We start from the raw sequence: 27,150 nt of genomic DNA, 5'->3' as shown, positions 1-27,150 counted from the left end.
GTTTCTTCGTTCAGTGAGATAGCTGCCTAATTGGTATAGTTTATGATCCCCATCTGGACTGCAAGCCTACAGAAGGTAGTATCATCTGCCTTTTGTGCTTTCATTCCCAAACTGAATTCTTTCCCCCTAATTGATTTGAATTGAGTTTAGGAAAGTTTGAATTACTAAACATCTTTACACTGTTCATATTTTTGGACTTATAATTTGTGCAAAACTGTCCAGACTTGTCCATCTCTGGTATTCTCATATGCTTGAGTAACAGAGTAATATAATCTTGTATTAAACAAATCTGATGAAAAAGCTGTGATATATGTCTATATCAAAGGTGCTTAGTGGTGTCAAATGATTCACTTGAAATGTTTCTATTATAATAAAACATGCCACCCCTATTTTAAATATTAAACCTGGCTAACTTGACCAAAACGTTTAAATTCACTGGGCAAATCTGCACATGGGCAGTAACCCATGGCAACCAACAAAATGCTTCCTTTCATTGTTCAACCTGCAGCTGCCTGTTATAAGCCAGTCAGTGACTGGTTGTTATGGGGTATTTCCTAGATGCAAATAAGCCCAGTGTTTATAAATGATTACAATAACTCAATAAAATAGTCCCGCCCCATCACAGGAAAACTATAGAAAGAAATGCCATTACATGTTACCTGCACGCTCACATGACCATAGATCTACACCAGATGGGTCCTGCACCCACAGTGTTAAAGAATACCGGTAATTCTTAAAAAAAAAACAATTCAAATGCCCGGTGAAATAGTACAATGTATACAAATATAATAGACTAATGCTAGGAAATACCTGGCTGGAGAGTCAATGGGAGATTGCTTTCTATAATTATAGGGCTGAAGGGAATTAATAATTGAGTACTACTGATATCTTGTGCATCATTATGTTCTGTGATCTTAGGCTCATCCCTATACAGTAATTCATACAGTATTTTAGCACCAATGATAAAATATCACTTAAGGCCGTGCATGTAAGCTGCCTTACTATTAACTTCTTTCTGTATAAGATGAAGGCTAACTTGGTTGATGCATTTCTTAAAGCTTTTTAAAGGGATACTGTCATCGGAAAACATGTTTTTTTCCAAAACGCATCAGTTAATAGTGCTACTCCTGCAGAATTCTGCACTGAAATCCATTTCTCAAAAGTGCAAACAGATTTTTTTATATTCAATTTTGAAATCTGACATGGGGCTAGACATTTTGTCAATTTCCCAGCTGCTCCTGGTCATGTGACTTATACCTGCTTTCTGGCAGGCTGCTTTTTTTCCTTCTCAATGTAACCGAATGTGTCTCAGTGAGACATGGGTTTTTACTATTGAGTGCTGTTCTTAGATCTACCAGGCAGCTGTTATCTTGTGTTAGGGAGCTGCTATCTGGTTACCATCCCATTGTTCTTTTGTTTGGCTGCTGGGGGGGAAAAGGGAGGGGGTGATATCACTCCAACTTGCAGTACAGCAGTAAAGAGTGATTGAAGTTTATCAGTGCACAAGTCACATGACTTGGGGCAGCTGGGAAATCGACAATATGTCTAGCCCCATGTCAGATTTCAAAATTGAATATAAAAAAATCTGTTTGCTCTTTTGAGAAATGGATTTCAGTGCACAATTCTGCTGGAGCAGCACTATTAACTGATTCATTTTGAAAAAAAAATGTTTTTTCCCATGACAGCATCCCTTTAAGTGCCCTGACAGTTTCTCGCTAGTGGTTTACTGACCAAAAACCATGCTTTATTATGTACCAATAACTATCATTTAAGATATTTTTGACTGTATATGTGATTCAGGGGATGGAGACTGTAATGATGACGTGACAATCGGCCTGCAACCCATTGTGACGTCTGCTGCTTTTAAAACTCGGCTATGATCTTTGTAAAACACTGATGAGCCTTCTATGAGTAAGTTTAGCCTAACTATAGCATCTCACTGCTCACACAGTGGGGTCAGCCTACTAAGAAGTAGTGCAACCCTAGTGAAACAAGCACTGACTTATTCTTACTTCTACTTATTCAGGTCATAAATATACTTTATACTTTGGATAAATGCACATGGCAAATAGTCAATGAAACATGCAAAGTAACTCACTTCAGACATTTATTTGTGCAAAATCACCTAGCAAATAATATAAAAAAATTGAAAATAAATATAAAGGCATTGCATCATAACATACCACAAGGCAGTGCCTTCCCCCTGTCTGCATACCTCTTTTAACAACTCATTCCTGATGCGTTTCACGCCATTGGATCTCCCCTGATGATGCGCCCAATGTCCCGCCAGGTGTCAGGAGAGAGTGGCTAACCTGAGGTATACAGACAGGGGGAAGACACTGCCTTGTGGTATGTTATGATGCAATGCCTTTATATTGATTTTCAATATTTTTACATTATTTGCTAGGTGATTTTGCACAAATAAATGTCTGAAGTGAGTTACTTTGCATGTTTCATTGACTATTTGACATGTACTTATTTAGGACTGAATGCAGCTGCCACTGTTTGCTTCTGACATATATGGGCTGTCACAATACATTATGCTTCTGCTATAAAGAAATGGTTTAATTCTATTTTCCATCTCTAGGTCCTGGGCTGCTTCAGGCACTCGATTATATTAGGCATTATCACAATTTCAATTCAAATATATTTTCATCTGTGCTGCTGCCATAATCGGATTGGATTTAATGTATGTGATTTTAAAATCATTTTGTTTCCATGTCATTTGGTTTCATGCTGGGAGTTATTGTTTGTATGCGGCACACCCTGATAACCAGTCGGGATGTAGTGCCACTTTTGTCATCTGGGGAATTTAAAGGGGTCTGTCTGGGGAAATAAACTGCAGTTTAAAAACTATGTGATCCAACCATTTACTAAAGGGCGAAGTGGCTAATGCTGGAGAAAATTCGCTAGCGAAGGAGGTAGACTGTAGCGCTACTTCACACTCTAAAGGCAGGCAAATTTTTGATCTGGCGAATGGACATAACTGAGCAAATTCACTAATATGCGGCTTTTAATGAACGTTACCTCTTGCGCCAGACTTGCCTTCGCCACCTCAGACCAGGCGAAGTGGATAGGAGTTCCTCAAAAAAAATGTTCCCAAAAAACGCTGGCGACTTTTCAGTTTTTCAGGGTGATAGGCTGCAAAAGATCGTAAATTTTTTTAGGGTACCCGGCTTCCCCCCTACATTTCCTTACATATGGCACATAAACTATACACTGGGCTCATGTGTAGGGCAATATAACAACTTTATTTTTTTTTATTAAGGTATCCCGGGCTTGTGTAGTGTAATGTATTTGCTGCAACATATACGTCCATTGAACTTTAACTTCCAGCAGTAGGCAAAGTAGCCAACACTGGCGCAACTTCGATTTGATTGCCAAATTAACGCTAGCGAAATTTCGCAACTGTTCGGCGCTGAAATTTTGCAACTTAGTGGATTAGTGTTGCCTGAGTAAAGTTTCCCCTTGGCGAAGTGTGGCGATGGCGGCGAAGCTGTCCCTGGCGAATTTTTGCCGGTTAGTGGATTTGCCCCCATGTCATGCAATAAAAGGTAGCAGCACAGCTCTGCAGTTTGAATAGTTCCCTTCATTTCCTTATTTTGATGTATACCTGTTCTGTACAGGGTGACCATATGGAGGCTGAGTCCTTTTGGAAACTAATAATAGGAGTGTGCTGAAGAGTACCTATAATTACTGTTGAGTATTTTTACGCAAAGGGTTTAATGCGGTTTTGCAATTTAGGCACAAAGTAAAATGCTGCCAATTTGCTCATCACAATGTGGGTCCCAAACTGGGAATGAACATCTAAAGGTATGTTATGTAATGTTATGCATTGATGTCCAACCACTCTCCAGCTATTGATGATATGTTAACTTTGGGAGGCGCATTTATAAAAGTTCAAATTTCGAATTCATGTGAGTTTTTCTTTAAACCTTAAATTCGAATGAATTCTAAATTCGACTTGCCGAAATGTATTAATAAAATCGAACTTTTTAAACGCGGACTAATTTAAACGACGCGACAACTCAAATCGAATTTGATCAAACTCAATTCGAGATTTTTTCTCAGGAAGGCTGCAAACATCTCTAAATTGATTCCTCAACCTCTCCCATTGACTTAAACAGTAATTCGGCAGGTTTTAGTTGGCAAATAGTCAAATTGGAATTCTTAAAAGGCCAGAGTATGATAAATCTCGAAAACCTAATTTTTAAAAAAAACTCAAATTGAGTTGGGATAATTCCCTAGTCGAATTTGACAGTTTTGACCATAAAAAAATTCTAAACTTTTTCATTCGACCCTTAATAAATCTGCCCTTAATGTCAATGAGGGGAGCAGAGTTTGTTTGATGCGTTATATCTACTGCTCTCCAGCAAATCCTCTTTCACTGGAATGGTGGTGCTGGTCCTCTGTCGACCTGGCCAGGTCCCTTAGCAACAGTAGTGAATTCACTGATCCGCACACACACTATTATCTGCAGTCGGGGACGTGGCCCCTCTTTTTATTATTATACCACCAGTAAGATCAATGTTTTGTGGGGTTTAACCTCCCCTGAAACCTTGATCTTACTGGTGGTATAATAATAAAAAGAGGGGCCACGTCCTCGGCTGCAGATAATAGTGTGTGTGCGGATCCGTGAATTCACTACGGGAGCACAGGTTGGACATTAAAAACGATTCATCCCACAAGGGGCTTATAATGTTCTGTGCCCAGGGCCCTGCACTAAATTAAAACAAGGGCTTTATTTAAAAAAACACTGCTTTCTAACAATGCATTATTGCCAGTGATGACTCCTGAGAAAACCAGAATCTGTTTAGGCCATAGATTGGACAGACCCATATTTATTGAGAATATCATACAACTGACTCTCTATTTCCACTCAGGATCGGACTGGCCCACCAGAATAACGGGAAAATATCAGTGAGTCCTGACCATGTTAGGCCCTGCCAGCTCGTAAGCCAGCCACCAGCATGTAACATTGGAAAAGATACAGCTCCCTAATTGTTAGTAAAGCTAGTAAGGAGCGCAGCAGGATCAGTGGTAGCTGGGGTTGGAGCAGCGGTTGCAGGGTGGTGGGCCCGCGCCGCCCCGCAGGTGACATCACAAAAGAGACTGGGCAAGCAGGCGCGCCTATAAAACCGGAAGTCGCAAGCCGGCAGAGTAATGTGGCGGGCAGGGAGAGCAGATGGAAGAGCTCGACCTGGACCCACCCGCAAATGGGGTTGCGAGGTCGGCCCGAACCTGCCCGACCCGCGGGTAAACCCAAGGGTCCTGCCCGGCCAGCACATCACTATTCATGATATAGCGCTTGGATGGCCTATGTGGAGAACAGAGCAAAGAGAATTGTCAATAAGAGCAGCTACGCTATAGGTACTTGAAATGATGATGGAAAACCCTAAAGCCCAGCACAATTTCTAACACAAGCAGAGCAATTTGGGAGGCAGCTGAAGCAAGGATTAAGGCAAGAGTGATTCATGAGCGAGCCACAGGCTAGCATCCGGGCACAGCTATGAATATTACAAAAACAACCGCTTTAGCAGTGCTCATATATTCAACCTTTATTTAACACAGGCAAGCAGAAATAGATTTTATATTCTCTTTCAGCAAGTGAACAGCTACAAGCCATTTTTAGGACTACAAATATTGCTTTTCTTATTTTTAACTGCTTTTTACTATCGTCTTAGTTATCAAAGAAGCTTTCCTATGACTCTCAGAACTCATTAAAAACCCTTCCTAACCTTGTGGGGAAGTGCCGATAATAAATCCCTTATCTTATTACCAGCTATGGAGTGTTTACATTTTGGTAAGACAGAGGACAGAAATGAAACAAGATAGTGGGTAATGAAGTGAAACAAATTCATGATTCATTGTGCTTCATTAGAAAACATTCCTGAAAAACTCTAGGTAGGGATTTTTCCAACCTACGCTCATTTATATTCCACAGGTACAAAAGGTACAAAATAAATTCAGAGTGTGCAAGATTAGGTAAAGAAAAGACCCCCGGAGGCAGTGTATTTGTATATACTTGTCAAGTCTTATATTTTTAATGGATTACATCCACCAGCATTATAAAACAAACACATTAGCATAGATTGAATGAAATTACATCTCTTTTTCTGAACCTATTTGGATCTCCAGCAATAGCAATGTCTGCTCCATCTGCTGAGTTTTCAGGATGGGACTATTTATCAGGAGCATGGGGTGTTTAAGGGTGAGCAGTTGCATGCAAACCTAACATCAAATTAGGTTCCTTGGGTTGTATAATGAATATATAGTTTATATGTATGGGATCTGTTATCTAGAAACTCTTTATCTAGAAACCTCTGGATTATGGGAAGGCCATCTCCCACAAACTACATTTTAATGAAATAATTAACATTTTTTAAAAGTATTTCCTTTTTCATTTTTTAAAACAGTACATTGTACTTATATTTACCTCTTATCTGAATCTCTTATCTAAATTATAATGAATCCTTATTGGAGGCAAAACAACCCCATTGGGTTTATTTAATGTTTACATGATTTTTAATTAGACTTAAGGTATGGGAGATCCCTTATCCAAAACCCCCCAGGTCCCAAGCATTCTGGATAAAAGGTCCCATGCCTGTATTACATTTTACCAGTCTTGTGTATGTGTGAAGCTATTACACAAAAAAAAACAAAAAAAAAATGAGAACTATCCAATGAATAACTGCTAGATAAGAAAGAATCTATATTCTGTAAAACATATCATAGAGGACAGGGCCGCCATCAGGGGGGCACAGGGGGTACTCTTGTACCGGGCTCAGACCTGAAGGGGGGCCCGGCTGTGCTGCACTTTTCAAAAATCCGGGCCCCCCTTAACTGTACCTCTTCCGTGCCGCCTCTTCCGTCCCGAAAAGCCGAACAGCCGAAATTGGCGAAAAGACCCGAAGTCCCAAAAGCTGCGAAAACACCCAAAGATCCGAAGCGCCGAAAAGACCTGAAGTCACAAACACATTTGAAATTGAAGTCCTGAAGCGGCGAAAAGACCCGAAGTCACAAAAGGAGGAGAAGTTGAAGTCATGAAGCCACGAGTTCAATTCTACTGAACACCAATTTTTTTTTTTATCCCCTGGCCACCAATGTATTATTTTAATACTCTATAGGCCCCTGCCACCAATGTTTTTTTAAAAAAAATATTCTCTGGGGCCTCAAATTTTTTTTAAATTGTAAGGGGGGCCTTGGCGCCAATGTTTTTTTAAAAAAATATTCTCAAAAATATTCTCTGGGGCACCAATTTTTTTTCTTACTTGTAAGGGGGGCCCAATGTTTTTTTAAAAAAACTTTTAGTGGGGGCCCTGGCGCCACAGTTTTTTTTAACTTATAAGGGCCCTGACCATTAATAGTTTTTATAACTTGTGTGTGTGTGTGTGTGTTACCTTTTTTAGAGCTGATGTCTGGATGTGGAGTGGGCGGGGTTTGGGGTGGGGCATTGTGTGGGCGGGCCCCGTGATTTCTAATGGCGGCCCTGATGAGGATAATAAAGAAGACAACCATGGAAGGCAATGTTTCAGTGTTCCTATGGACCCAGTCTATTAATGTAGCCATTATGAAACCATATATTATTGCAGGAGCAGCTTTCAAGCCTCTGACTGCTTTAATTTTACTTCCAGAAGTCTAGACTGTAAAACGCTGGACTTAAAAGCATACCTCCCAACTGTTTAATTTTATGCAGGACTGTCCCGATTTTGACAGCTCATCCCTCAGTCCCGGGCAGGGGCGATCCTGGCCCCTCCACCGTCTGAGGCAGCAGCAGTTGCTGCTGCCCCCCCTCCCCTGGAAATTCACTCTTAAAGTACCAGGAGCAGCATTTTTGCTGCCCCTGGTACCTAGTGGGGCGCTCCTGCCTGAGACGACAGCCTCAACTCGCCTCATTGGCGAAGCACCCCTGGTCCCAGGTTTCTTACTGAAATGTTCAGAGTTTCTCTTTGATCTCCAGCACTGACCCAGAAAAAGATACGTTTTCGAAACTAAATTAAAATAAGAAGCAAAGTTTTGGCAGAGAACCCAGAATACTGAGTCACTGCACTTCGATACATTTGTAACTATGCAGAGAAACACTTGTTTTATCCCTCTTTACATTTTTTAAATGTTGGGAGGTACTGTATATAAAAGTCAGAATCATTTTGGTTCAACAAAACTAACATTTTGTATCATGCATCGAAGCTGCATCACAGATTATGCATAGGGCATTCTAAATTAAAGTGGGACATTAAGCACAGGTCCGCACAACCTCGGGCAGAGAGTTGCTGCTGTAAAAAGCCAAACACATTCACTATGTATTGGGCCTGTGGGGGGGCTGTTTGGGCTTCTGTGTCCTTGAAATGCCAGGGCCTATTCTAAATCCCAGTATGGATCTGCTTCAGCACTATTCTTCCATTGTGCACACTCTCAATACATTGTTTGTGGAGGGCAAGTTCTTTGGTATATGTCAAGATGAGCATAAGAGATACAAAAGAATGACAAGGTACCTCTCAACATTACAGAACTACCTGTATTCAGTCTATATGTCTATGCATTTAAAGACAATAAAAAATGAGGTCTTTCACCAAAGAAGGAAAAAGTCTGTACTGTTAAGGGACCAAAGTTCATCAAGTTGCAAAGAAGTGTTTAAGGATATGAGAAGATAACGGTGTAGAAGAAAACAGTAGTGATTGGACTGCACTAGGCTCTTGGGCTTAGTTACTCCACTGGAAATGAAATCTCAGAAAAACCTGATACACGTTTCTAATCCTGACAAATTAAGACTCAAATGTTAAGATTAGAGACTACTGTTTCAGCAGGGAATACAACCAACCCTTTAACTGGAAAACATATCAATGAAACCAACTAGAATGTGTGATGCAAACAATTTCTTTGGGTTTCAGTAAGTTAGAACACAGGTTTGCAGTTATTAAAAGAAAGTCAAAAAGAGATTAATACAACTCCTACAACTATGGATCTGAAAGACTTTGTGTATAATCTATGAGCCAATCAATCGAAAGATACAGTCGCCCAAGAAGCCCCTTCCAAACTGCAAACAGCTCGGAGCCCACTCAGGCCATTGGCTAAATTCTTGAGGGAACATGACTGGGTTCTTCCTGAAACAAAAACAGTTACTTAATGCCTCTGAGGCTGCAAAGTTTCCCTGTTTTTTAAAGTCAAATTAGTTCCCCAGGGTTCACAGTGGTGATTGTTTTGAACCTTTTACCTGATCTTCTCAGTAGCTAAGCAATTCCTATGCATATCATATACATGGTTGGTATGAACTATAGGAAGAGGTTAGATTTTTCTGCAGTTATCACTTTTGGTGGTTGTACTTTATTTACACTTAGAAATTCAACCTAAAACCTGACGAGTTCATATACAAGTCAATGGCAGAGGTCCGTTGACATTCATGGTTTTTTTCGGGATACAAATCAAATAAGAATCATATACGGTTCGAATTTTTGGGTCAGAAACATTCGATCAAATATTAGACATTCAAATTTTTTACTTCCCAGTCAAATTGTGAGTATATTCGAATTAAAAAAAAATTCACATGAATTTGAAATTCGACCTTAGCTAAATGGGCCTCTTAGTAAGTTGGGTAGCAGCCTGCTTGTATAGGATAATTGGGCAGCAACCTACCTTTAGGAATGTTTTAGTCCAGGGATGTCCAAAAGGTAGATCTACCAGTAGACCTTTATGGCAGAGGTACACAATGCTATTTGGGGGAGATTAGTCGCCCAGCAACAAATTGCCTCTTCTTGGGTGACTAATTGCCCCGCAATGCCTTCCCACCAGCGGGATGGCACTCGGAACGCTTTGTTTACTGAAGTCGCTCGAAGTTTCCTTGTGAGGCAACTTCAGGCGACTTCGGAAAACTAAACGCTGTGCGTGCCATCCTGTCGGCGATTTAGATTCTAGCCGGCAGGAAGGGAGATTAGTCGCCCGAACAAAAGGTGATTGTTCACTGGGTGACTAATCTCCCTGTGTGAAAATTAAAAATGGATATTTGCCGCACCTTCTAACCTAATGTCTTTCCCTAGGGAGGTCCCTTAGCCGAGAGTTATGAGCAACTCGGTATAGATGTGCTGACTACTCCTATATGTAAAGAACTGATTCGATGCTCAAAGAGAGAGACAAAAAGCGGAGTACGTGGCGTCGCACAATCTAATGGTAACCTTGTGTTGGTAATTGTGTCTTCCAACTTGAAGTGATCAACTGTTCATCACGATTATACAAAATAAATACTGTGATTTTTGTGAGCGTCTCCTTTGTATTCATTAAGTAGAATAAATAAAGTGAAAATCTTGTGAATTCATGGTGAGTTAAAATTATTAAAGTGCATAGTGCTTATTGTGAACATAGAAACGTGCTTAAACCCACGACTTGGACTCCAATTAAGAAACCGGATAAAATATAACTTTTATTTACTCCTTAAAATTCATAGACTGTGAGAGGGAATTAATAATCGTGATGAACAGTTGATCACTTCAAGTTGGAAGACACAATTATCAACACAAGGTTACCATTAGATTGTGCGACGCCACGTACTCCGCTTTTTGTCTCTCTCTTTGAGCATCGAATCAGTTAATCTCCCTGTGTGTCTCTGCCCTTAGTTGGTGATGAGTAGATCTCAAGACACTGTCAACAAACATCTTGTCTAAATCACTCTCCAATTTCATGCTTTTCATTCAGATATGTTTTAATATTAAGGTTACATAAGAAATAGATGTTTAAATATAAAATATACATTTTGTCATAAATCAACATTTAAGTAATATTTTCTATGGAACAGAATGCTAACAATGCTTTTATGGATGTAGATCATAATGGGACAATAGACCCCACATTAGTAAAGTATGGGCACTCCTGCCTTAGTGAGATAAGTGAGGGGATTTGAGTTGCCTTTGTTTTAAACATAAAAAGGGTTTTCCAGATGAAACTGGGTCCTGGATATGACATGAGAATCTTGAACAGTATGGCAACACCTGCTCCCAAGTACACATGTGCATTAGATGTACTTTGTTTCAAAACCTTAATTGTTATTATTGCTATTTCCTCCTCCTATAATAAGCACTGGTACTGTACTAACATGGCTCTATTACTGTAGCACCTGAATTCCCGGGGGAGTCTGGGTCAGATCTCAGCCCTGCACCACATTAAAGCAGCTTTAGTGACAGAGCAGGAGATTTCATCTTCTGTGCCCAAGCTTACAAGAAATTACTCTTAATAGCTGGATACACCACAGGAGAACATGAAAGCTTCTCTCAAATTTTGCTCTGGTCCTAGAAATGTACTTTTAGGTTCTTTGCTCCAGTTACCATAGTGACCAAATGCCAAGACACTTTCGTCTTAATACTCCAATTAAATTTTATAAGTAGCTAAAAAAATACACTAAAGGAAAAAATATAAGAGAATCCTATGTGAACATATGATTTAAAATAGAACCAATTATTACCTAATAGGCTGCTCAGGCCCGGATTTGTGGAAAGGCCACAAAGGGAGGGCGGCATACTGCCCAACCACACCCACATTGGTTTAGAAACACTGGGGATGCGCAGGAGATATGATAGTTTTAAAAATTTCATGTGCACCAATCCCCAGAACTCCGGACCCGATGCTAAAAATTTGTGCATGTGCACAAAGAAAGGGGAGGGGACAGGGCGTTGAACGGCAGCGGGACTAGGGGCGTCTGCTATGTAAATCCAGCCCTTGGCATGGCGAGGGCGTGCCAATAAAAATAGAAGCTGGCAGTGTAAGGTTGTGGGCGAGCTCAACCCGAACCTGCCCACAACCTGCTAAAGGTAATGCTGAGGTCGGCCCGAACACACCCGATTCACAACAAAACTGTAATAACTGAAAAAAAAAACACAGAAATATGTTCAGACTTTCATAACCTGCCAAATTTTGTAAAAGGAACATGATAATTAGGGGGTGTGGCCACAGAAATGGGCATGGTGCGCAGCAATTTTTTTATCCCTCTTTTCATTTGAAAAATGTTGGCATAGCGAGCTGGCCTAGGGGCGCTTGCTATGTAAATCTGGCCCTGAGGCTGCTGATAGTTGTAGTTGAACAGACTTCAGAGGGTAACTGGTAGCCCACGTCTTATATGTATTATATGTATATGAGTGCAGAAGAGGAAACAAATTCAGTAGATTATAAGGAAAACCTCACTGGATACACAGTTATGGGTCACTGGCATAAATATCCAAGGCAAGAAGGGTGTAGGGAGTCATTATAGTCACGAATACAGATAAGTCATCCCATTCATCACACAGAATTGGTTTTGTAGAGATCTTTAACTATATTAGACACCCCTAAGAGTTCACAGTCACCCAGATCCAACGTTCAACAAATAGCTCATGACATGGACAAGGCTCTGTGCTCTAATTCTATTCATTAATAGAAAGTACAGATGGAGCAATGGTAGCTGCAGCATGGGCAATGCATACTCAGAATGGTTCACCAACAAGTTTTAACTTTTAGTTTGTTATAGAATAGCCAATTCTAAGCAACTTTTCAATTGGTTTTCATTATTATTTTTTTTATAGTTTTTTTTAATAATTTGCCTTTTTCTTCTTCTTCTGACTCTTTCAAACTTTCAAATAGGGGTCACTGACCCCATCTAAAAAACAAATGCTCTGTAAACTACAACAGTATTGTTATTGCTACTTTGTATTACTCATCTTTCAATTCAATTATCCTATTCCTATTCCAGTCTCTTGCATGGTTGCTAGGGTGATTTGGATACTAGCTACCAGATCGCTGAAATTGCAAACTGGAGAGCTGCACAAAAAATATAAAATGAAAACCATTTGCAAATCGTCTGGGAATATCACTCTCTACATCATACTAAACGTTAACTCAAAAGTCAACAACCCATTTAAGACAATGAAACTCCTCATCCAAGGAAATAAATATCTGTACTGTCAGTAAATAAGGCCAAAATCATATTCAGTAAACTTGGAATTCCAACTGGGCTTCAAACCCCTTCCCACCACCATATAGTAAAGCTGTATTAAAGGGCACTGCACCCTCTCTGCCAAGGCACCTGCAACATACTGCCCAGCTCCAATGCCAGTTTGCAGTATGGCTACATGTTCCCCTGTAGTATAATACACAGACCTCCAGGCAGTGGCTTAACGAGATGTTACTGGGCCCTACAGCAAATTAATTTATGGCCCCCAACATATCCAGAGGATGTCCTGTTTTACCAATATATGTTGAAATTGCACATTATATAGGGCCTTGTGGGCCCCATATACCTCCTGAGCCCCCCTGCAGCCGCAGGGTCTGCTTCCTCTGTAGTTATACCACTGCCTCCAGGCCTGAGAAGCCCAATGAAGAGCTTGGCAAGTACCCGGCTCAGTGTAATACTAGAAATGCCCTTAGAAATGTGACTGCCCTGTTGTTACTGTCGCAGGTTGAAGTCTGTTTAAAGTGATAGAGACACTATTTCAAAATATTAATCTACATAAAAAGTTACCAGTAGGTCATGTTGATCATTTTTCGCTAATCGTTCTGCTTTTGTAAGTAATTGTTAGTTGAAGTTCCTAAACCTGACTGTTTTGCCAACCTGACTGTCCCATCTCAATGTGTCAGTTAAAGTTTCTAATGCTAACGGCCTCCTGCTGCACAAATATGGCAGCCCCCTCATAGAGGAACATGGGAGTAAGAAAGGTAATGTAAAAGCATCAAACAGATACTTTTATGGCAAAATTATAAAAAGCATTCAAAGATAATGTTATGATAGATATTAAAAAAGTTTATTCTCTGGTGTCAGTATCTCTTTAAAAGACCAGTAACATAAAAAAGTGGAGAATTGGTAAGTTATTTGTTAATAAAGACTTTGCGAATTTAAAGTTAAAAATGTCTTGGTGTTTTTTTTTTCGTTAAGTAGAAACAAATTTTTTTATGTTACTGGTCCTTTAAGGTCACAATCATGAACGAGGCCGCAACTGATTGTATTGATTGCAGTCTGCAATCCATGTGAAACGTGTTTATTATCAGTGTTACTTTCCAAATCATCTCGTAACCCATATTCACTCTTAGGGCTCTTACTCACGCGCGTTTTTACCTGCGCTCCCCTGCGTTCCGTTTTTCGGCGTTCAGCCGCTGGGGAGCGCAGGAATAGACGCATTTCATTATTTCAAATGGGGCTGTACTCAAACAGGCGCGTGTAGGCGCCGAATGCAGGAAAAATGCAGCATGTTGCGTCTCAACCTGCGTTCGGCGCCTACATGCGCCTGTGTGAGTACAGCCCCATTTGAAATAATGAAATGCGTCTATTCCTGCGCTCCCCTGCGGCTGAACGCCGAAAAACGGAACGCAGGGGAGCGCAGGTAAAAACTCGCGTGAGTAAGAGCCCTTAAAGTTATATGGGGCATTTTTTGGCCTACTTTTGTAAAGTGCTCCCTGAGGCAAGTATCTCACTTGGATTAAAGCTTCACTGCGTCACCTGAACGTCATAACTTCCACCATTATTTTATATTTGTTTGAAGGGTTCTTTGGGGAAGGTGGACTGATTTGACTGCTGTGACTTAGTAGCAGCACCTTGGTGTTTTTTAGCATAATATCAAAACTGGTTATTCGTTGACTATATTATGTATTGGATATAAAGGGTCTGCTCAGGTCACTATATTAGTATCAGACCTCTCTGGTGACTGTTTCGTTATATAACATGACTAGAACTAGGCCAAGTAGTGCTGCTCAAAGCCCTAGGGGCTGAGTGTGATCAGGGGACCATCTACCCTATTTTCAATTATTATTTCTATTTTCTTTTAAAATGTATTTTGTGCTGCTGGGTCTGCTCCGGCGCAGCTGTTGGGAGAAGAAGGCAGGCAAGACGCATGTGCCCAGATGCTTTGCAGATCCAGTGGCGTCATTGGCACCTGCAAATTCAAATTTATCCCCCCACAGTCTTCGCTACCCACCCCCTGGCACTCACTCAATGGAGCTCATTTATAAACAGTGGGCAAATTTGCTCCTGGGCAGTAACCCATGGCAACCAATCAGATGATTGCTTTCACTGCTCAACCTGCAGCTGGCTGAAAAAGCTAATCACTGATTGGTTGCTAAGGGTTACTGCCCAGGTGCAAATTTGCCCACTGTTTATAAATGAGCCCCTATGACTATTTCCCCTTCTGTCTCCACCCTAGGCACGAGCCTACCCTTAGATCTGGCCCTGAAAATGGCTAAACATGAACTTGTGCCAACAGCGAGCCACACTTTTCATGCACACACACATATCAAGCACCAAAGCAACCCAATAGGTGAGACCTGCTAACTAAGTAACATGAGAAATAGACACAGGCTTACTGTATAGATAACATATTTCAGCCTGTTACACATAAAATGAAAAGACATAAAATGAACTCGGGATTTAGATGGAATAATGCAGTAGGCGCCTGTAATAAGATGTTCTCAGTGTAAGGGGAGCAATGAGCAATGGATTCATAGGGAAAGCTTAGAAGGGAGCTCAGTGGGAGCTGCATGTATTTCCCTTTAACCCCCGCTGTTGGCAATCGCAGCAGATGAATTCAGGGGCACAAATGAGATTGTGGTCTGTAGTGTGTCATGAAAGATGAAAGGGGGGCAGTGTAATCATATTACAGTTACTGGGGACATAGAGCTGGAAATTGAATATAAATTCCTCTGTGGCACCTTGGCTAATAGTGCAAGGGTTAAATGTACAGTCGTCTCCTCCTGCCCCGACACACACTCCCTTCCCATCACTGATTCCCTTACTGATCCGCTTGCTGCCCACTTAACCCAATCTTGTTGGTGTAAAATGATTTGGGCTTTCCATTGTGTTTAGGAGAAGTAATTGCAATATAGTTGTTATTCAGAGTCAGTGCCACAAAACTACAACTCCCAGCGGCTCCAAAACACTACAACTCCCAGCGGCTCTACAACTCCCAGCGGCTCTACAACACTACAACTCCCAGCAGCTCCACAACACTACAACTCCCAGCAGCTCCACAACACTACAACTCACAGCAGCTCCACAACACTACAACTCCCAGCGGCTTCAAAAGACTACAACTCCCAGCAGCTCCACAACACTACAACTCCCAGCAGCTCCACAACACTACAACTCCCAGCGGCCACGACACACACTCCCTTCCCATCACTGATTCCCTTACTGATCCGCTTGCTGCCCACTTAATCCAATCTTGTTGGTGCAAAATGATATGGCCTTTCCATTGTGTTTAGGAGAAGTAATTGCAATATAGTTGTTATTCAGAGTCAGTGCCATTCGGGCTTCATACTACTTAAATAGCAGCTGTATAGAAGGAGGGGCACTACAACTCCCAGCAACTCTACAACTCCCAGCGGCTCCACAACACTACAACTCCCAGGGGCTCTACAACTCCCAGCAGCTCCCCAACACTACAACTCCCAGCGGCTCTACAACTCCCAGCAGCTCCACAACACTACAACTCCCAGCTGGTCCGCAACACAACTCCCAGCGGCTCTACAACACTACAACTCCCAGCGGCTCTACAACTCCCAGCGGATCTACAACTCCCAGCGGCTCTACAACACTACAACTCCCAGCGGCTCTACAACTCCCAGCAGCTCCACAACACTACAACTCCCAGCAGCTCCGCAACACTACAACTCCCAGCTGGTCCGCAACACTACAACTCCCAGCGGCTCTACAACACTACAACTCCCAGCGGCTCTACAACTCCCAGCGGTTCTACAACAGTACAACTCCCAGCGGCCTCATAGGCTGCAGAAAGGAGGAACATCCCTGTAAAAGACGTTTGTAAGCTTTATGCACTAATGAGGAGACTGTGTCACCCTAGTACTGGGCAGGGCACCGGGCAATGGTTAGAATGGCGCAAGTTGTGGCTAAAGACTAAAGTAAGTTTGGCAATGATGACACAGAGGACACACAGTATAGTTCCGTCCTTACCTGACAGTGAGTGGGAGAGAGAGAGAGGCGAGAGGAGCCGGCTGGAGGAAGGATACAACATAACCAGCAGAGCTGTGTCACTGGCGCTTGTGCCCCGCAAAGTGTCCGCTTCATTGACAGGCGGAGGTGAGTTTGGCCGGGGCAGTGAGGGGCAGGTAGGGAGACACGGGCCGATTCCCCGGGGAGCTGAGCGGCTGAGGGGCTGCAGTGACTGTGAGCATTGCGGTGCTGCCTGTGGGACAGTCGCTGAGATTATAGCGCCGTGCGATTCTGTTGTGCAGCCACTGCCGCCTCCGCTTCCACCTCCGCCTCTGCAAAGTCTCTGCTCAGGAACCTGCCGCCTGCTCTGCAACTCGCACCAACTGTCAGGGAAACCTCCACTGTCCCCTCCCTCCCGGGGGATGTAGTTGGGATGTGGGGGCGGCACTTACAAACTCACACACAATGTCTCACAACACACTCAGTCAGTACACACTCAGTCTCACTACACACTCAGTCTCACTACACACTCAGTCTGTACACTACACATTCAGTCTCACTACACACTCAGTCTGTACACTTCAGCCATCAGGAAAGGGACACTCTCGCCCCCACTTAGTGACTATTCCAAGGGGGCACCGTGTGTGGGAAGGGGCAACATGGAGCAGTAGAGCCGCACGGGCTGACATGGACTCGGGGATGACGTGACTGATACGCCTCACACTGCGACATTATTCCTCCTTTTATGTGTGTGTGAGTTTTCCTTTATTTATCCATATCCACATGGGAAGCCGGCACACCGGCCCTTTATTTCTCCTTTCAATTGCTCCCAGGGGTGATCCTGGCCCCTCTGCTGCCTGAGGCAGCAGCAGTTGCTGCTGCCCCCCTCCCCCTAGTGGGGTGCTGCCGCCTGAGGCGACAGCCTCAACTCGCCTCATTGGCGAAGCACCCCTGATTGCTCCCACCCCAGGGAAAGATCTTCCCCAACTGAGCAGTGCCACACTGGACTCATTATTAACCCTGTGACTCTCTGCAGACTGTGGCCCTTAGGGCTCTTACTCATGAGCGTTTTTACCTGCGCTCCCCTGCGACCGTTTTTCGGCGTTCAGCCGCAGGGGAGCGCAGGAATAGACGCATTTCATAATTTCAAATGGGGCTGTACTCACACAGGCGCGTGTAGGCGACGAACGCAGGAAAAATGCAGCATGTTGCGTCTCAACCTGCGTTTGGCGCCTACATGCGCCTGTGTGAGTACAGCCCCATTTGAAATAATGAAATGCGTCTATTCCTGCGCTCCCCTGCGGCTGAATGCCGAAAAACGGTCGCAGGGGAGCGCAGGTAAAAACGCTCATGAGTAAGAGCCCTTAGTCGTCTGTGTGTCCGGGGATCATATGACAATTACCACATGACAATAATCACATACACATCACATACACATCACATACACGGCTCACACAGGCTCCAGTCATTGTAGCCCAGGTTTCACCACTAGTTATTACCCGGCAACCAGTGGAGTAACAAGATATTATTGGGCCCACAGCAATATATTTTTCAGGCCCCCAAAATGTCTAATGGTTGACCTTTGTTAGCAATATTTATTGACATTGAATATGAATTAGAGTCTTATAGGGCTCCTATACCTCCTTGGCCCTCCAGCAGCCGCAGGCAGGCAGGCCCGGATTTGTGGGCAGGCCGCATAGGCCCGGGCCTAGGGCGGCAAAATGCTGGGGGCGCCATGCCGCCCGCTGGCCGCAACAGAACCTGTCCCCACCTGTACTGAACCCACTTGCCGCCGCATGTCAACTCGCCCTCCCAGTGTCGGCTATTGTAAAAATTCCAAAGCAAGTGAGCGGGTCGGAGTGAGCTGGCTGGCAGTGGGGGGACGTGCGGGTCGGCGGCGGGAGGATGAGCAGGTGGGGGGTGAGCCCAATCCGTACCGGGCGGGGAGGTGTGCGGCCTAGAAATCCGGCCCTGGCCGCAGGGTCTGCTTCCTCTGTAGTTACACCCCTGCCAGCACCTCTTTCACACCCTCCTCTGTCTCATAACGTGACTGATACGCCTCACACTGCGACATTATTCCTCCTTTTATGTGTGTGTGAGTTTTCCTTTATTTATCCATATCCACATGGGAAGCCGGCACACCGGCCCTTTATTTCTCCTTTCAATTGCTCCCACCCCAGGGAAAGATCTTCCCCAACTGTTTCCCCCCTGACTCTGAACTTTAATGGGAAGGGCTTTGGCTGCCCAACACACCAATCAGCAGCGCATCATACTTACTTATACGTACATGTACATATATATAGTTACATGCTGATATAGTTACATAGTTGAGTTGCTTTGGAAAAAGACCAAAGTCCATCAAGTTCAACCCCTCCAAAAACCCAGCGCCTATACATACACACTCACACTGACACCTTCATACACTCACATAAACTATATATACTCATACACTAACTATAGAGCTTAGTATCACAATAGCCTTGGATATTATGTCTGTCCAAGAAATCATCCAAGTCATTCTTATAGTCATTAACTGAATCAGCATCACAACATCACCCGGCAGTGCATTCCACAACCTCACTGTCCTGACTGTGAAGAACCACCTACGTTGCTTCAAATGAAAGTTATTTTTCTCTGCTGTGAAAACTCCCAACACACTGCCATTTAGTGTATAACTTGCATTTATATTATTTTTGCCAAAGTGCATAACCTGCATTTATCAACATTGAACCTCATTTTCCAGTTTGCTGCCCAGTTTTCCAACTTAGACAAATCACTCTGCAAAGTGGCAGCATCCTGCATGGAACCTATAGTTCTGCACAATTTAGTATCATCTGCAAAAATAGAAACAGTACTTTCAATGCCCACCTCCAGGTCATTAATAAACAAGTTGAAAAGCAAGGGACCTAGTACAGAGCCCTGCGGTACTCCACTAACAACACTGGTCCAATTAGAAAATGTTCCATTTACCACCACTCTTTGTAGTCTATCTTTTAGCCAGTTCCCTATCCAGGTACAAATACTATGTTCCAGGCCAACATTCCTTAATTTAACCAGTAACCTTCTGTGTGACACTGTATCAAATGCTTTAGCAAAGTCTTAGTAAACCACATCCACTACCAGAGTCAAAGTCAAGATCAAAAAAATGAACGCTAGCGTTTTTTTTGACACTGGCATAATTTAGCCAAAAACGGAAACCGGCGTCAAAAAAATGGACGGCGGCATGAAAAACGTGACGCCGGCGCTGTTTCACTAATTTTTCACCATTTCCTGGAAAATTCACTAATTTTTCAGCGAAGCGAAACGCCCGAAATTCGCCCATCACTACTCATAGTATTATAATTTGCAATAAAGTGCATTATCTCATCCCTAAATACCCCTTAGAAAAGCTTTCTTACCACTGACGTCAGACTAACTGACCTTTAGTTTTGAGGCTGAGAACGGGATCCCTTTTTGAATAACGGCACCACATTACCTAAATGAATCCTAAAAAATTAAGTAAAGCGTTGGCAATCACAGAGTTAAGTTAAGTACCCTGGGATGAATACCATCCAGTTCCAGACCTTTGTTTATCTTTCCATGTTTTAGTCTGTTTTGAATTTCCTCTTGTACATTAGTTGTATTACTAGAAAAAGAACAGCAGTGTATATAGTGAATAATGTACCTGTTGTAAAATATAAGGACTTATAAGGATATTATAATTCTCCAAGGAGATTCATGACCATATAAAAGAATGATTACTATAATTTACAGGATTTCAATGGTTTCTGTATTATATTACTATAAAATCACTTATTGGGTTTAATTAGATTGTTTTTGCATTATACAAGCTCATTCATCAAACAAAAGAAAAACCCAAATGTTAAAATTGAGTTTGATTTCAGTTTCTTCAAGGATTGGACTGTGTTTTGGGGAGCTGGCCTCTGTGCAAGTGCCCTGAAGGGCCAGGACTAGCTTTGCCCTCTGAAAAAAAAAGTTCCTGAATAAAGCAGAATAATCCAAAAAGAAGAAGAAGGGTGAGTATGAGTGCTGGCCAGTGAGCAGGAGTGGGAGCAAGCGGGACTTGCTATGGGCATCAATACCTTTTGGCCCAGCAATATAAGATAGGATGGTTTGTCGTCTGAGCTTCATCTCTTCCAGTGAGTTAAGTAAGTGACTTTACTTTTTAAGATGGTAACAAAATATCCAAAGTTATATTTATACTGCCATTAAAGGAGTTGTTCAACTTTAACTGAACTTTTAGAGGCACATTTACTTAGCTCGAGTGAAGGAATAGAAGAAAAAATACTTCGAATTTCGAACGTTTTTTTGGGGTACTTCGACCATCGAATTGGCTACTTCGACCTTCGACTTCGAATCGAATGATTCGAACTAAAAATCGTTCGACTATTCGACCATTCGATAGTCGAAGTACTGTCTCTTTAAAAAAAACTTCAACCCCCTACTTGGCCAAGTAAAACCTACCAAACCTCAATGTTAGCCTATGGGGAAGGTCCCCATAGGCTTTCTAAGCTTTTTTTGATCAAAGAAATTTCGTTCGATCGATGGATTAAAATCCTTTGAATCAAACGAATAGCGCAAAATCCTTCGACTTCGATATTCGAAGGATTTAATTTTGACAGTCGAATATCGAGGGTTAATTAACCCTCGATTTTAGACCCTAAGTAAATCTGCCCCTTAGAGTGACGTAGAAAGTAATTTTCTGAGAAAATTTGCAATTGTTTTATTATTGTCGTTTTTGTGTTATTTCGTTTTTTGTTCAGCATCTCTTCAGTCTACAATTTCAGTACTCACTTCTTCCGGGTCCCCCTTCACTATCAGAGATGCAGTTGACACACACAGTTTGTTACTATTACAGTTAGTGAGTTTCCAGCTGGTGCTGCTCATGTTGGGGTTTTGGCACTTGATCTAGTTCTGGAAATGTTCCAATGTTCTGATTCAAGGCCGGTTGCTTCTGTTCCATTATTTTTGTGATCCCTCACCGTTCAATGGCACCAGCTAAAAGTGTAAGAATTTTTTTCAGTGCCGCGATCAAAGACTCCTTATCTTTTATTGGCGTTGAAACACTTTGGTTTAAATATGTAATGAAAATAAAAACTTTTTTTCAAGTAGGTGAGTGCCTACTTGACTTTAATCTTGTATTACTTTGTACTCATACGGTTTCCCTGCAGTGAGCACCTCACATAATGTGGTCATTAAACTGAGAGGTGCGCCACCAAATATATTCTTTACCAGCTAAAAGTGTGGCAGTTAGGGAAATTATATTACAGTTTAAAAAGAAAGTGTTGTAGAAATCTCTAAGTGGCCAGGTTTGTGTAATTCCCTTATACTGGCAGCAGGCTGGCATTGCTCCTTTCTACTATTGCTTCTGTCTCCTAATTGCCGCCTGTAGTGCAGCTTGCAGCATTTATCAAGGGAATCCTTAGCAAGCAGAAAAAAAATGGAACCTTCAGTTTTCTATATTTAAATGTATATAATCATGCTCTGAATGGTCTGTAGCCGTATGCTAGAAGAATATTGTAATGAAAGCACAACCTTGGAAGCGATGCACCTGAGATTTCTGAGGGGTGCCCATCAGAAATCTCAGGGACCCATATAGCAAGCTTTTCCTGGCTCCGTCCACTCCAACACCGCACTAAAAAAGCCACACAGACATGGGCACTAAAACATGAACACTAGAAACCCATTGGTGGCCAGGGTCCTCCTTACAAGTAAAAATAAAATTAGCTGGCGACCACCCCCCCATAAGTTAAATAAAGGTATTTAAGTCTAAAACCTCTAATATGTCAGAAACTACTAAAAAAAGAAAATTAATTTCAGTTGGCAGAGTGTCCCGAAATTCACTTTGAGTGATGACATTGTTTGGGTTTAGATCCCCTTTAACAGTAGGAGTAGAATTTATATATTTTAGACTGGGAATTCTGCTCTTGGTATGCAATAAAGGATAAGTAAACCTTGCTTTTCTAAGTTCTTTTGTAATTTATATTAATTATTTATGTTTCCTTCAGTTTTAGAGCAATTTAAGTTTTTAACTGCCAATATAATGTGTTTTGTAACAACTGCACCACCTGCTGGTCATTTCTTACAATGAAATAGCTATACCTTTAGATGTAAAACTGAGACGTTCCCTTTCACTGTACAGTGACAAAAACGGAACAGCAGGTGGTGTTTTACATTACATTTTTTTAAAGGTTTGCTTATACTTTAAGCATGTCCTGCTTAGCACACTATGTATACATTGTATCATGTACTGTGAGGGAGTGATAAAGACTAGCGCTGAGTTCCCAGTGCAAAGGGAATGAGTTGTTTCTGAAGGCCAGTTATGAATAATATAAATGTGAGCTGTGACTAAAACAAAATGAATATCCAAAACATCTTCATTTCAAAGAATGTTACCATACTTAACATGTTGATTGCCCAAATAACAAAAAAAAACATTGAATAAAACTGTGAAAAAAAACCTCTCATTCGTACTTTATTGATCATTTTTACTGGGTTGACAAGCTCAAATTTTTTTTAAAAAAACCTGAAAACTAGAATTGAATAAATGGTTTATAATAGCTTGAATTTTTTAGGGGGGAGGAGGTCTGGAATATATCAAAAATGTGAGAATATTTAAAACAATGTGTAATTGCTGCAATTGTTACAGTGTGTTATCTGACACAAGATGAAAGTTGTGGCTTGTAGTTGGATTTTTTGCAGAGAATCGGAGGTGCCTTCACACTGCTTGATTTCAGGCTGATGACAAGTAGTGATGGGTGAATTTGGGGCGTTTCTCTGCAAAACTTGCGTATTTCCAGTGAAATTCGCAAAACGGCGAAAAATTCGCAAAATTTTTCGCCGTTTCCCAAATTCCGCAAGAAATTTGCGAATTTTTCGGCAAAAGCGAAATGCCCCAAATTCTCCCATCACTACTTGTCATCAGCCTCAAATCAAGCAGTGTGAAGGCACCTCCTATTCTCTGCAAAAAATCCAACTACAAGCCGGTGGCGAATCGCGGGAATTCGCCCATCACTAATGACAAGCTCATGTTGAGTCATATCCGTATTCTCTCCTTCTTGCCTTTGTGCTTAATCCTAATGAAGCCGCTGAATTGGGAGCCAAAAGGTACAGCACGGATCAAAATATAACAGAGTGAAAAGTAAAGCAAAGTTGACAAGTGAAAAGGTTAAAGGGCATAACAAGAAAGAAAGAGGCAGGTGAAGAGGCAGAGCTTGTTCTGTTCTAAAGGAAATATTATGTCAAATTCAAATTGTCAAAATTTGAATGAACAGAGGAAGAATTGTTTTTATAATCTATTTTCATTTGATGAACATAATTGATTTTGAGAATAGTGGAAACTCAATAAAATATTGTGTGATTGAGCAACTGCAGTAATACTGTATCTACATTGGTGGGGGGTTTTATGTACCTTTTACATTTTAGAATAAAAAGATTTTAAATTCACTTATTAGGCTTATTACCCTAGTTAGGGTCAGGGCACACAGGCAGATTCAGGGAGATTAGTCGCCCGGCGATCTACATTTTAGCCTGTGGGGAGGCTGTTCGGAGAGATTAGTCGCCCTGAAGAAGAGGAGATTTGTCGCCAGGCGACTAATCTCCCTGAATCTGCCTGTGTGCCCTGACCCTTAACAGGCAGTGGTTTAGAAGTTAGAATGGAAGATAAATAGAAGAGGACCTAAAAAGGGAAGATTAGTAAAAAAAGATAAAGATTACAATCAAATTAGAACCCCCGCAATCAACCTGTTAAGTCCATCAGGGAGTAATTTCAGTCACAAACTGGAAAAAGGCAGAGTAAAAGTCAAGTTAGCCATTTACTGTATTTGACCATGGGGTAAGGGCAACAGTCCAGGCAACGGACATATTCTTGTACCTGCAAACTAGCATAGAGAAACATTAGGGGCAAATTTTTATCATGGCTGCTAATCTTTATCATGTCTTACAAAGCCCTTCATTCCTGTTGACCTTACGTTATCTCTTCTCTTGTGTCTCCATACTCTTAGGGTCAGAACTAGGGGTAGGCAGAAGAGGCATGTGTCTAGGGCAGGGCCGCCATCAGGGGGTTACAGGTTTTTTTTGTGGCTTAGGGGGACCGGCTGTGCCGCACTTACTTGTTGAGCCGGACCCTCCTGCTGTTAGAGATCTGCAGACTTCAGAAAGGACGATGGGAGCTTACACAACGGCATCATCTTCATGCTAGCAGTTTTTCTTTATTGCCGATTGGTCACTGAAGTCTAAGTCCTGGAAAAGCTGCATGGGGATTGGATAGTCTAAAGTGGAAGTTAAAACTTGACCCATCCAATCCCTGTGCATCTGTAATGGGACTTAGACTTCATTAACCAAACGGCAGTACAGAAATAGACATGTAAGCTCTTGCCCTCCCTTCCCTGACAACACTGGGGGGATGTTAATGAGGTAAGTAAAGTATGGGTGAACCCTGGCCACCAATGATTTTTTTATAACTTGTAGAGGGGGGGGGGGCTGGCCATCAATGGTTTTTTTACTTGTGTAGGGTGACCTGGCCACTAGTGTATTTTACATTTTGTCCAACTGATTAAACCAAATGACTTATTTCTACATCAGCAACGCAGGCAAATTCTTAAAGGGCATGTAAAGGCAAAAAAATAAAATCCCATTTTTACATTCTTTAATGAAAAAGAAAACTATCTCCAATATACTTTAATTAAAAAATGTGTACCGTTTTTATAAGAAACCTGACTGTATGCAGTGAAATTCTCACTTCATTTACTGCTGTGGATAGGAATTGTCAGACGGTCCCTAACTGCTGAGCAGGGAAACAATCATACTTATGAACAGCAGGGGGAGCCCCCACCTTACTTCCCAGCCATGCAGAACTCAAGCAGCTTTGTTTATGACGATCCCTAAGCAGCCCAGACCACACTTAGTCTTGCAAAGATGTTTAACAAAGTTACAAGATGGTGACCCCCTGTAGCCAACTTTGAAAGCATAAATTATTTGTTTGATTAGGCTTGTGGTGCAGTAAGTTCATGTTTATATTTAGTATACAAAATACAGCATTTCTAGCCTTATTCTATTTTAGACTTTACATGCCTTTAAACAAAGTGTCACGGTTGGCACCCTAAATTCAGAACCGATGCTAAGCACCCTGTTCTCGGCTCTTGCTTCCGCCTTTAACAGCCACCTTTCACCTCGGGAGGAGCCCTCGGCTAATCGAATGCCACCAGTTCTTAAGAGAGGTGCAAAGCGAGGGGTTCTGAACAAGCAAAGGGGCACAATGGTAATGCAAAGTCTTTTTGGCAGAAGGTCGTGGTACAAGGCGTAGACAGAAATCTAAGTCAATTCAGGCCGGGTCGGGGCAGGCAGAGTACAAATGGAGTCAGTCAGGCAAGGGTCAAACCAGGAGATCAATCAGAAGGAATGCGGAATAAGCAAAGTCAGTTACCAGGCAAGAGTCGGGATACAGAAGTCAGACTCGTCCAAATACAGGCGGGGTCACAACAGGAATCAGATCACAGAAGCTATACAGCACAGAGGCACCAGGAAACTCACAAGGAACAAATCCTATAACGGGCAATGTAAAAATACAAACTGCGCCTTTAAATACATTTGAAACTCGCGCCATTGCACGCTGGTGTCTTAACGCCAGCGTGAATGCACCCATAAAACAGGAAGAGGCGCGCCGCGCGTGCCCTAAGATGATTTAGAAGAGGAACCACATCGTGGCGGGCGTCCCCGCCGAGGGGGCTGCAGGCGCCCCTGCAGACCCCCTCCCATTAGCCCATCAGGGTGAGTCATTACATTACCCCCCCTCAAGGAGGGGCCACCGGACCCCCAGGTTTCTCAGGAAACTTAACGTGGAATTGTTTCCTGAGACGATCAGCCCTAATGTCACAAACAGGAACCCAAGAATTCTCTTCAGGACCGTAGCCCTTCCATTTTATTAGATATTGTAACTTACCCCACACAAGGCGAGAATCAAGGCGTTCGTGGACTACAAATTCAGGCTTACCTTCTTCTAACACTGGGGGAGGAAAGGACTGTTGGCGCACCTGTGTGGCTGGTTTTAAGAGAGGGACATGGAAAGAATTAGAGATCTTAAAATGATTAGGTAGTTTGAGACGAACAGAAGAAGGATTAATTATTTCAGTGATGGGATATGGACCAAAAAACCTGGGTCCTAAAAAACAGAGATTGACCAGGAGAAGCATGAGTTGCATTATTGTAAGCAAATTCTGCCCAAGGTAATAGTTCAGCCCTTGAGGATTGATTGTCAGAAA

The 27,150-nt window shown here is 42.2% G+C and overlaps 1 protein-coding gene and 1 pseudogene across 1 annotated transcript in view; one reads left to right on the top strand and one right to left on the bottom strand.

Moving 5' to 3' along the window:
• ankrd34b.S (ankyrin repeat domain 34B S homeolog) overlaps window positions 1–17,288 on the bottom strand; it is a 46,998-nt gene extending 29,710 nt beyond the window's left edge. The window contains exon 1 of the mRNA XM_018244400.2: window positions 16,913–17,288. The gene's annotated coding sequence lies outside the window, so the exon portion shown is untranslated. The remainder of the gene's footprint in view (window positions 1–16,912) is intronic.
• The window catches only part of LOC108705308, a 69,138-nt pseudogene continuing 58,863 nt past the window's right edge, over window positions 16,876–27,150 (top strand).

This window comes from Xenopus laevis, chromosome 1S, assembly GCF_017654675.1.
Source record: "Xenopus laevis strain J_2021 chromosome 1S, Xenopus_laevis_v10.1, whole genome shotgun sequence".
Lineage (NCBI taxonomy): Eukaryota > Metazoa > Chordata > Amphibia > Anura > Pipidae > Xenopus > Xenopus laevis.
The sequence above is the reverse complement of the archived record's forward strand: the minus strand, read 5'-3'. Positions and strand labels throughout refer to the sequence as shown.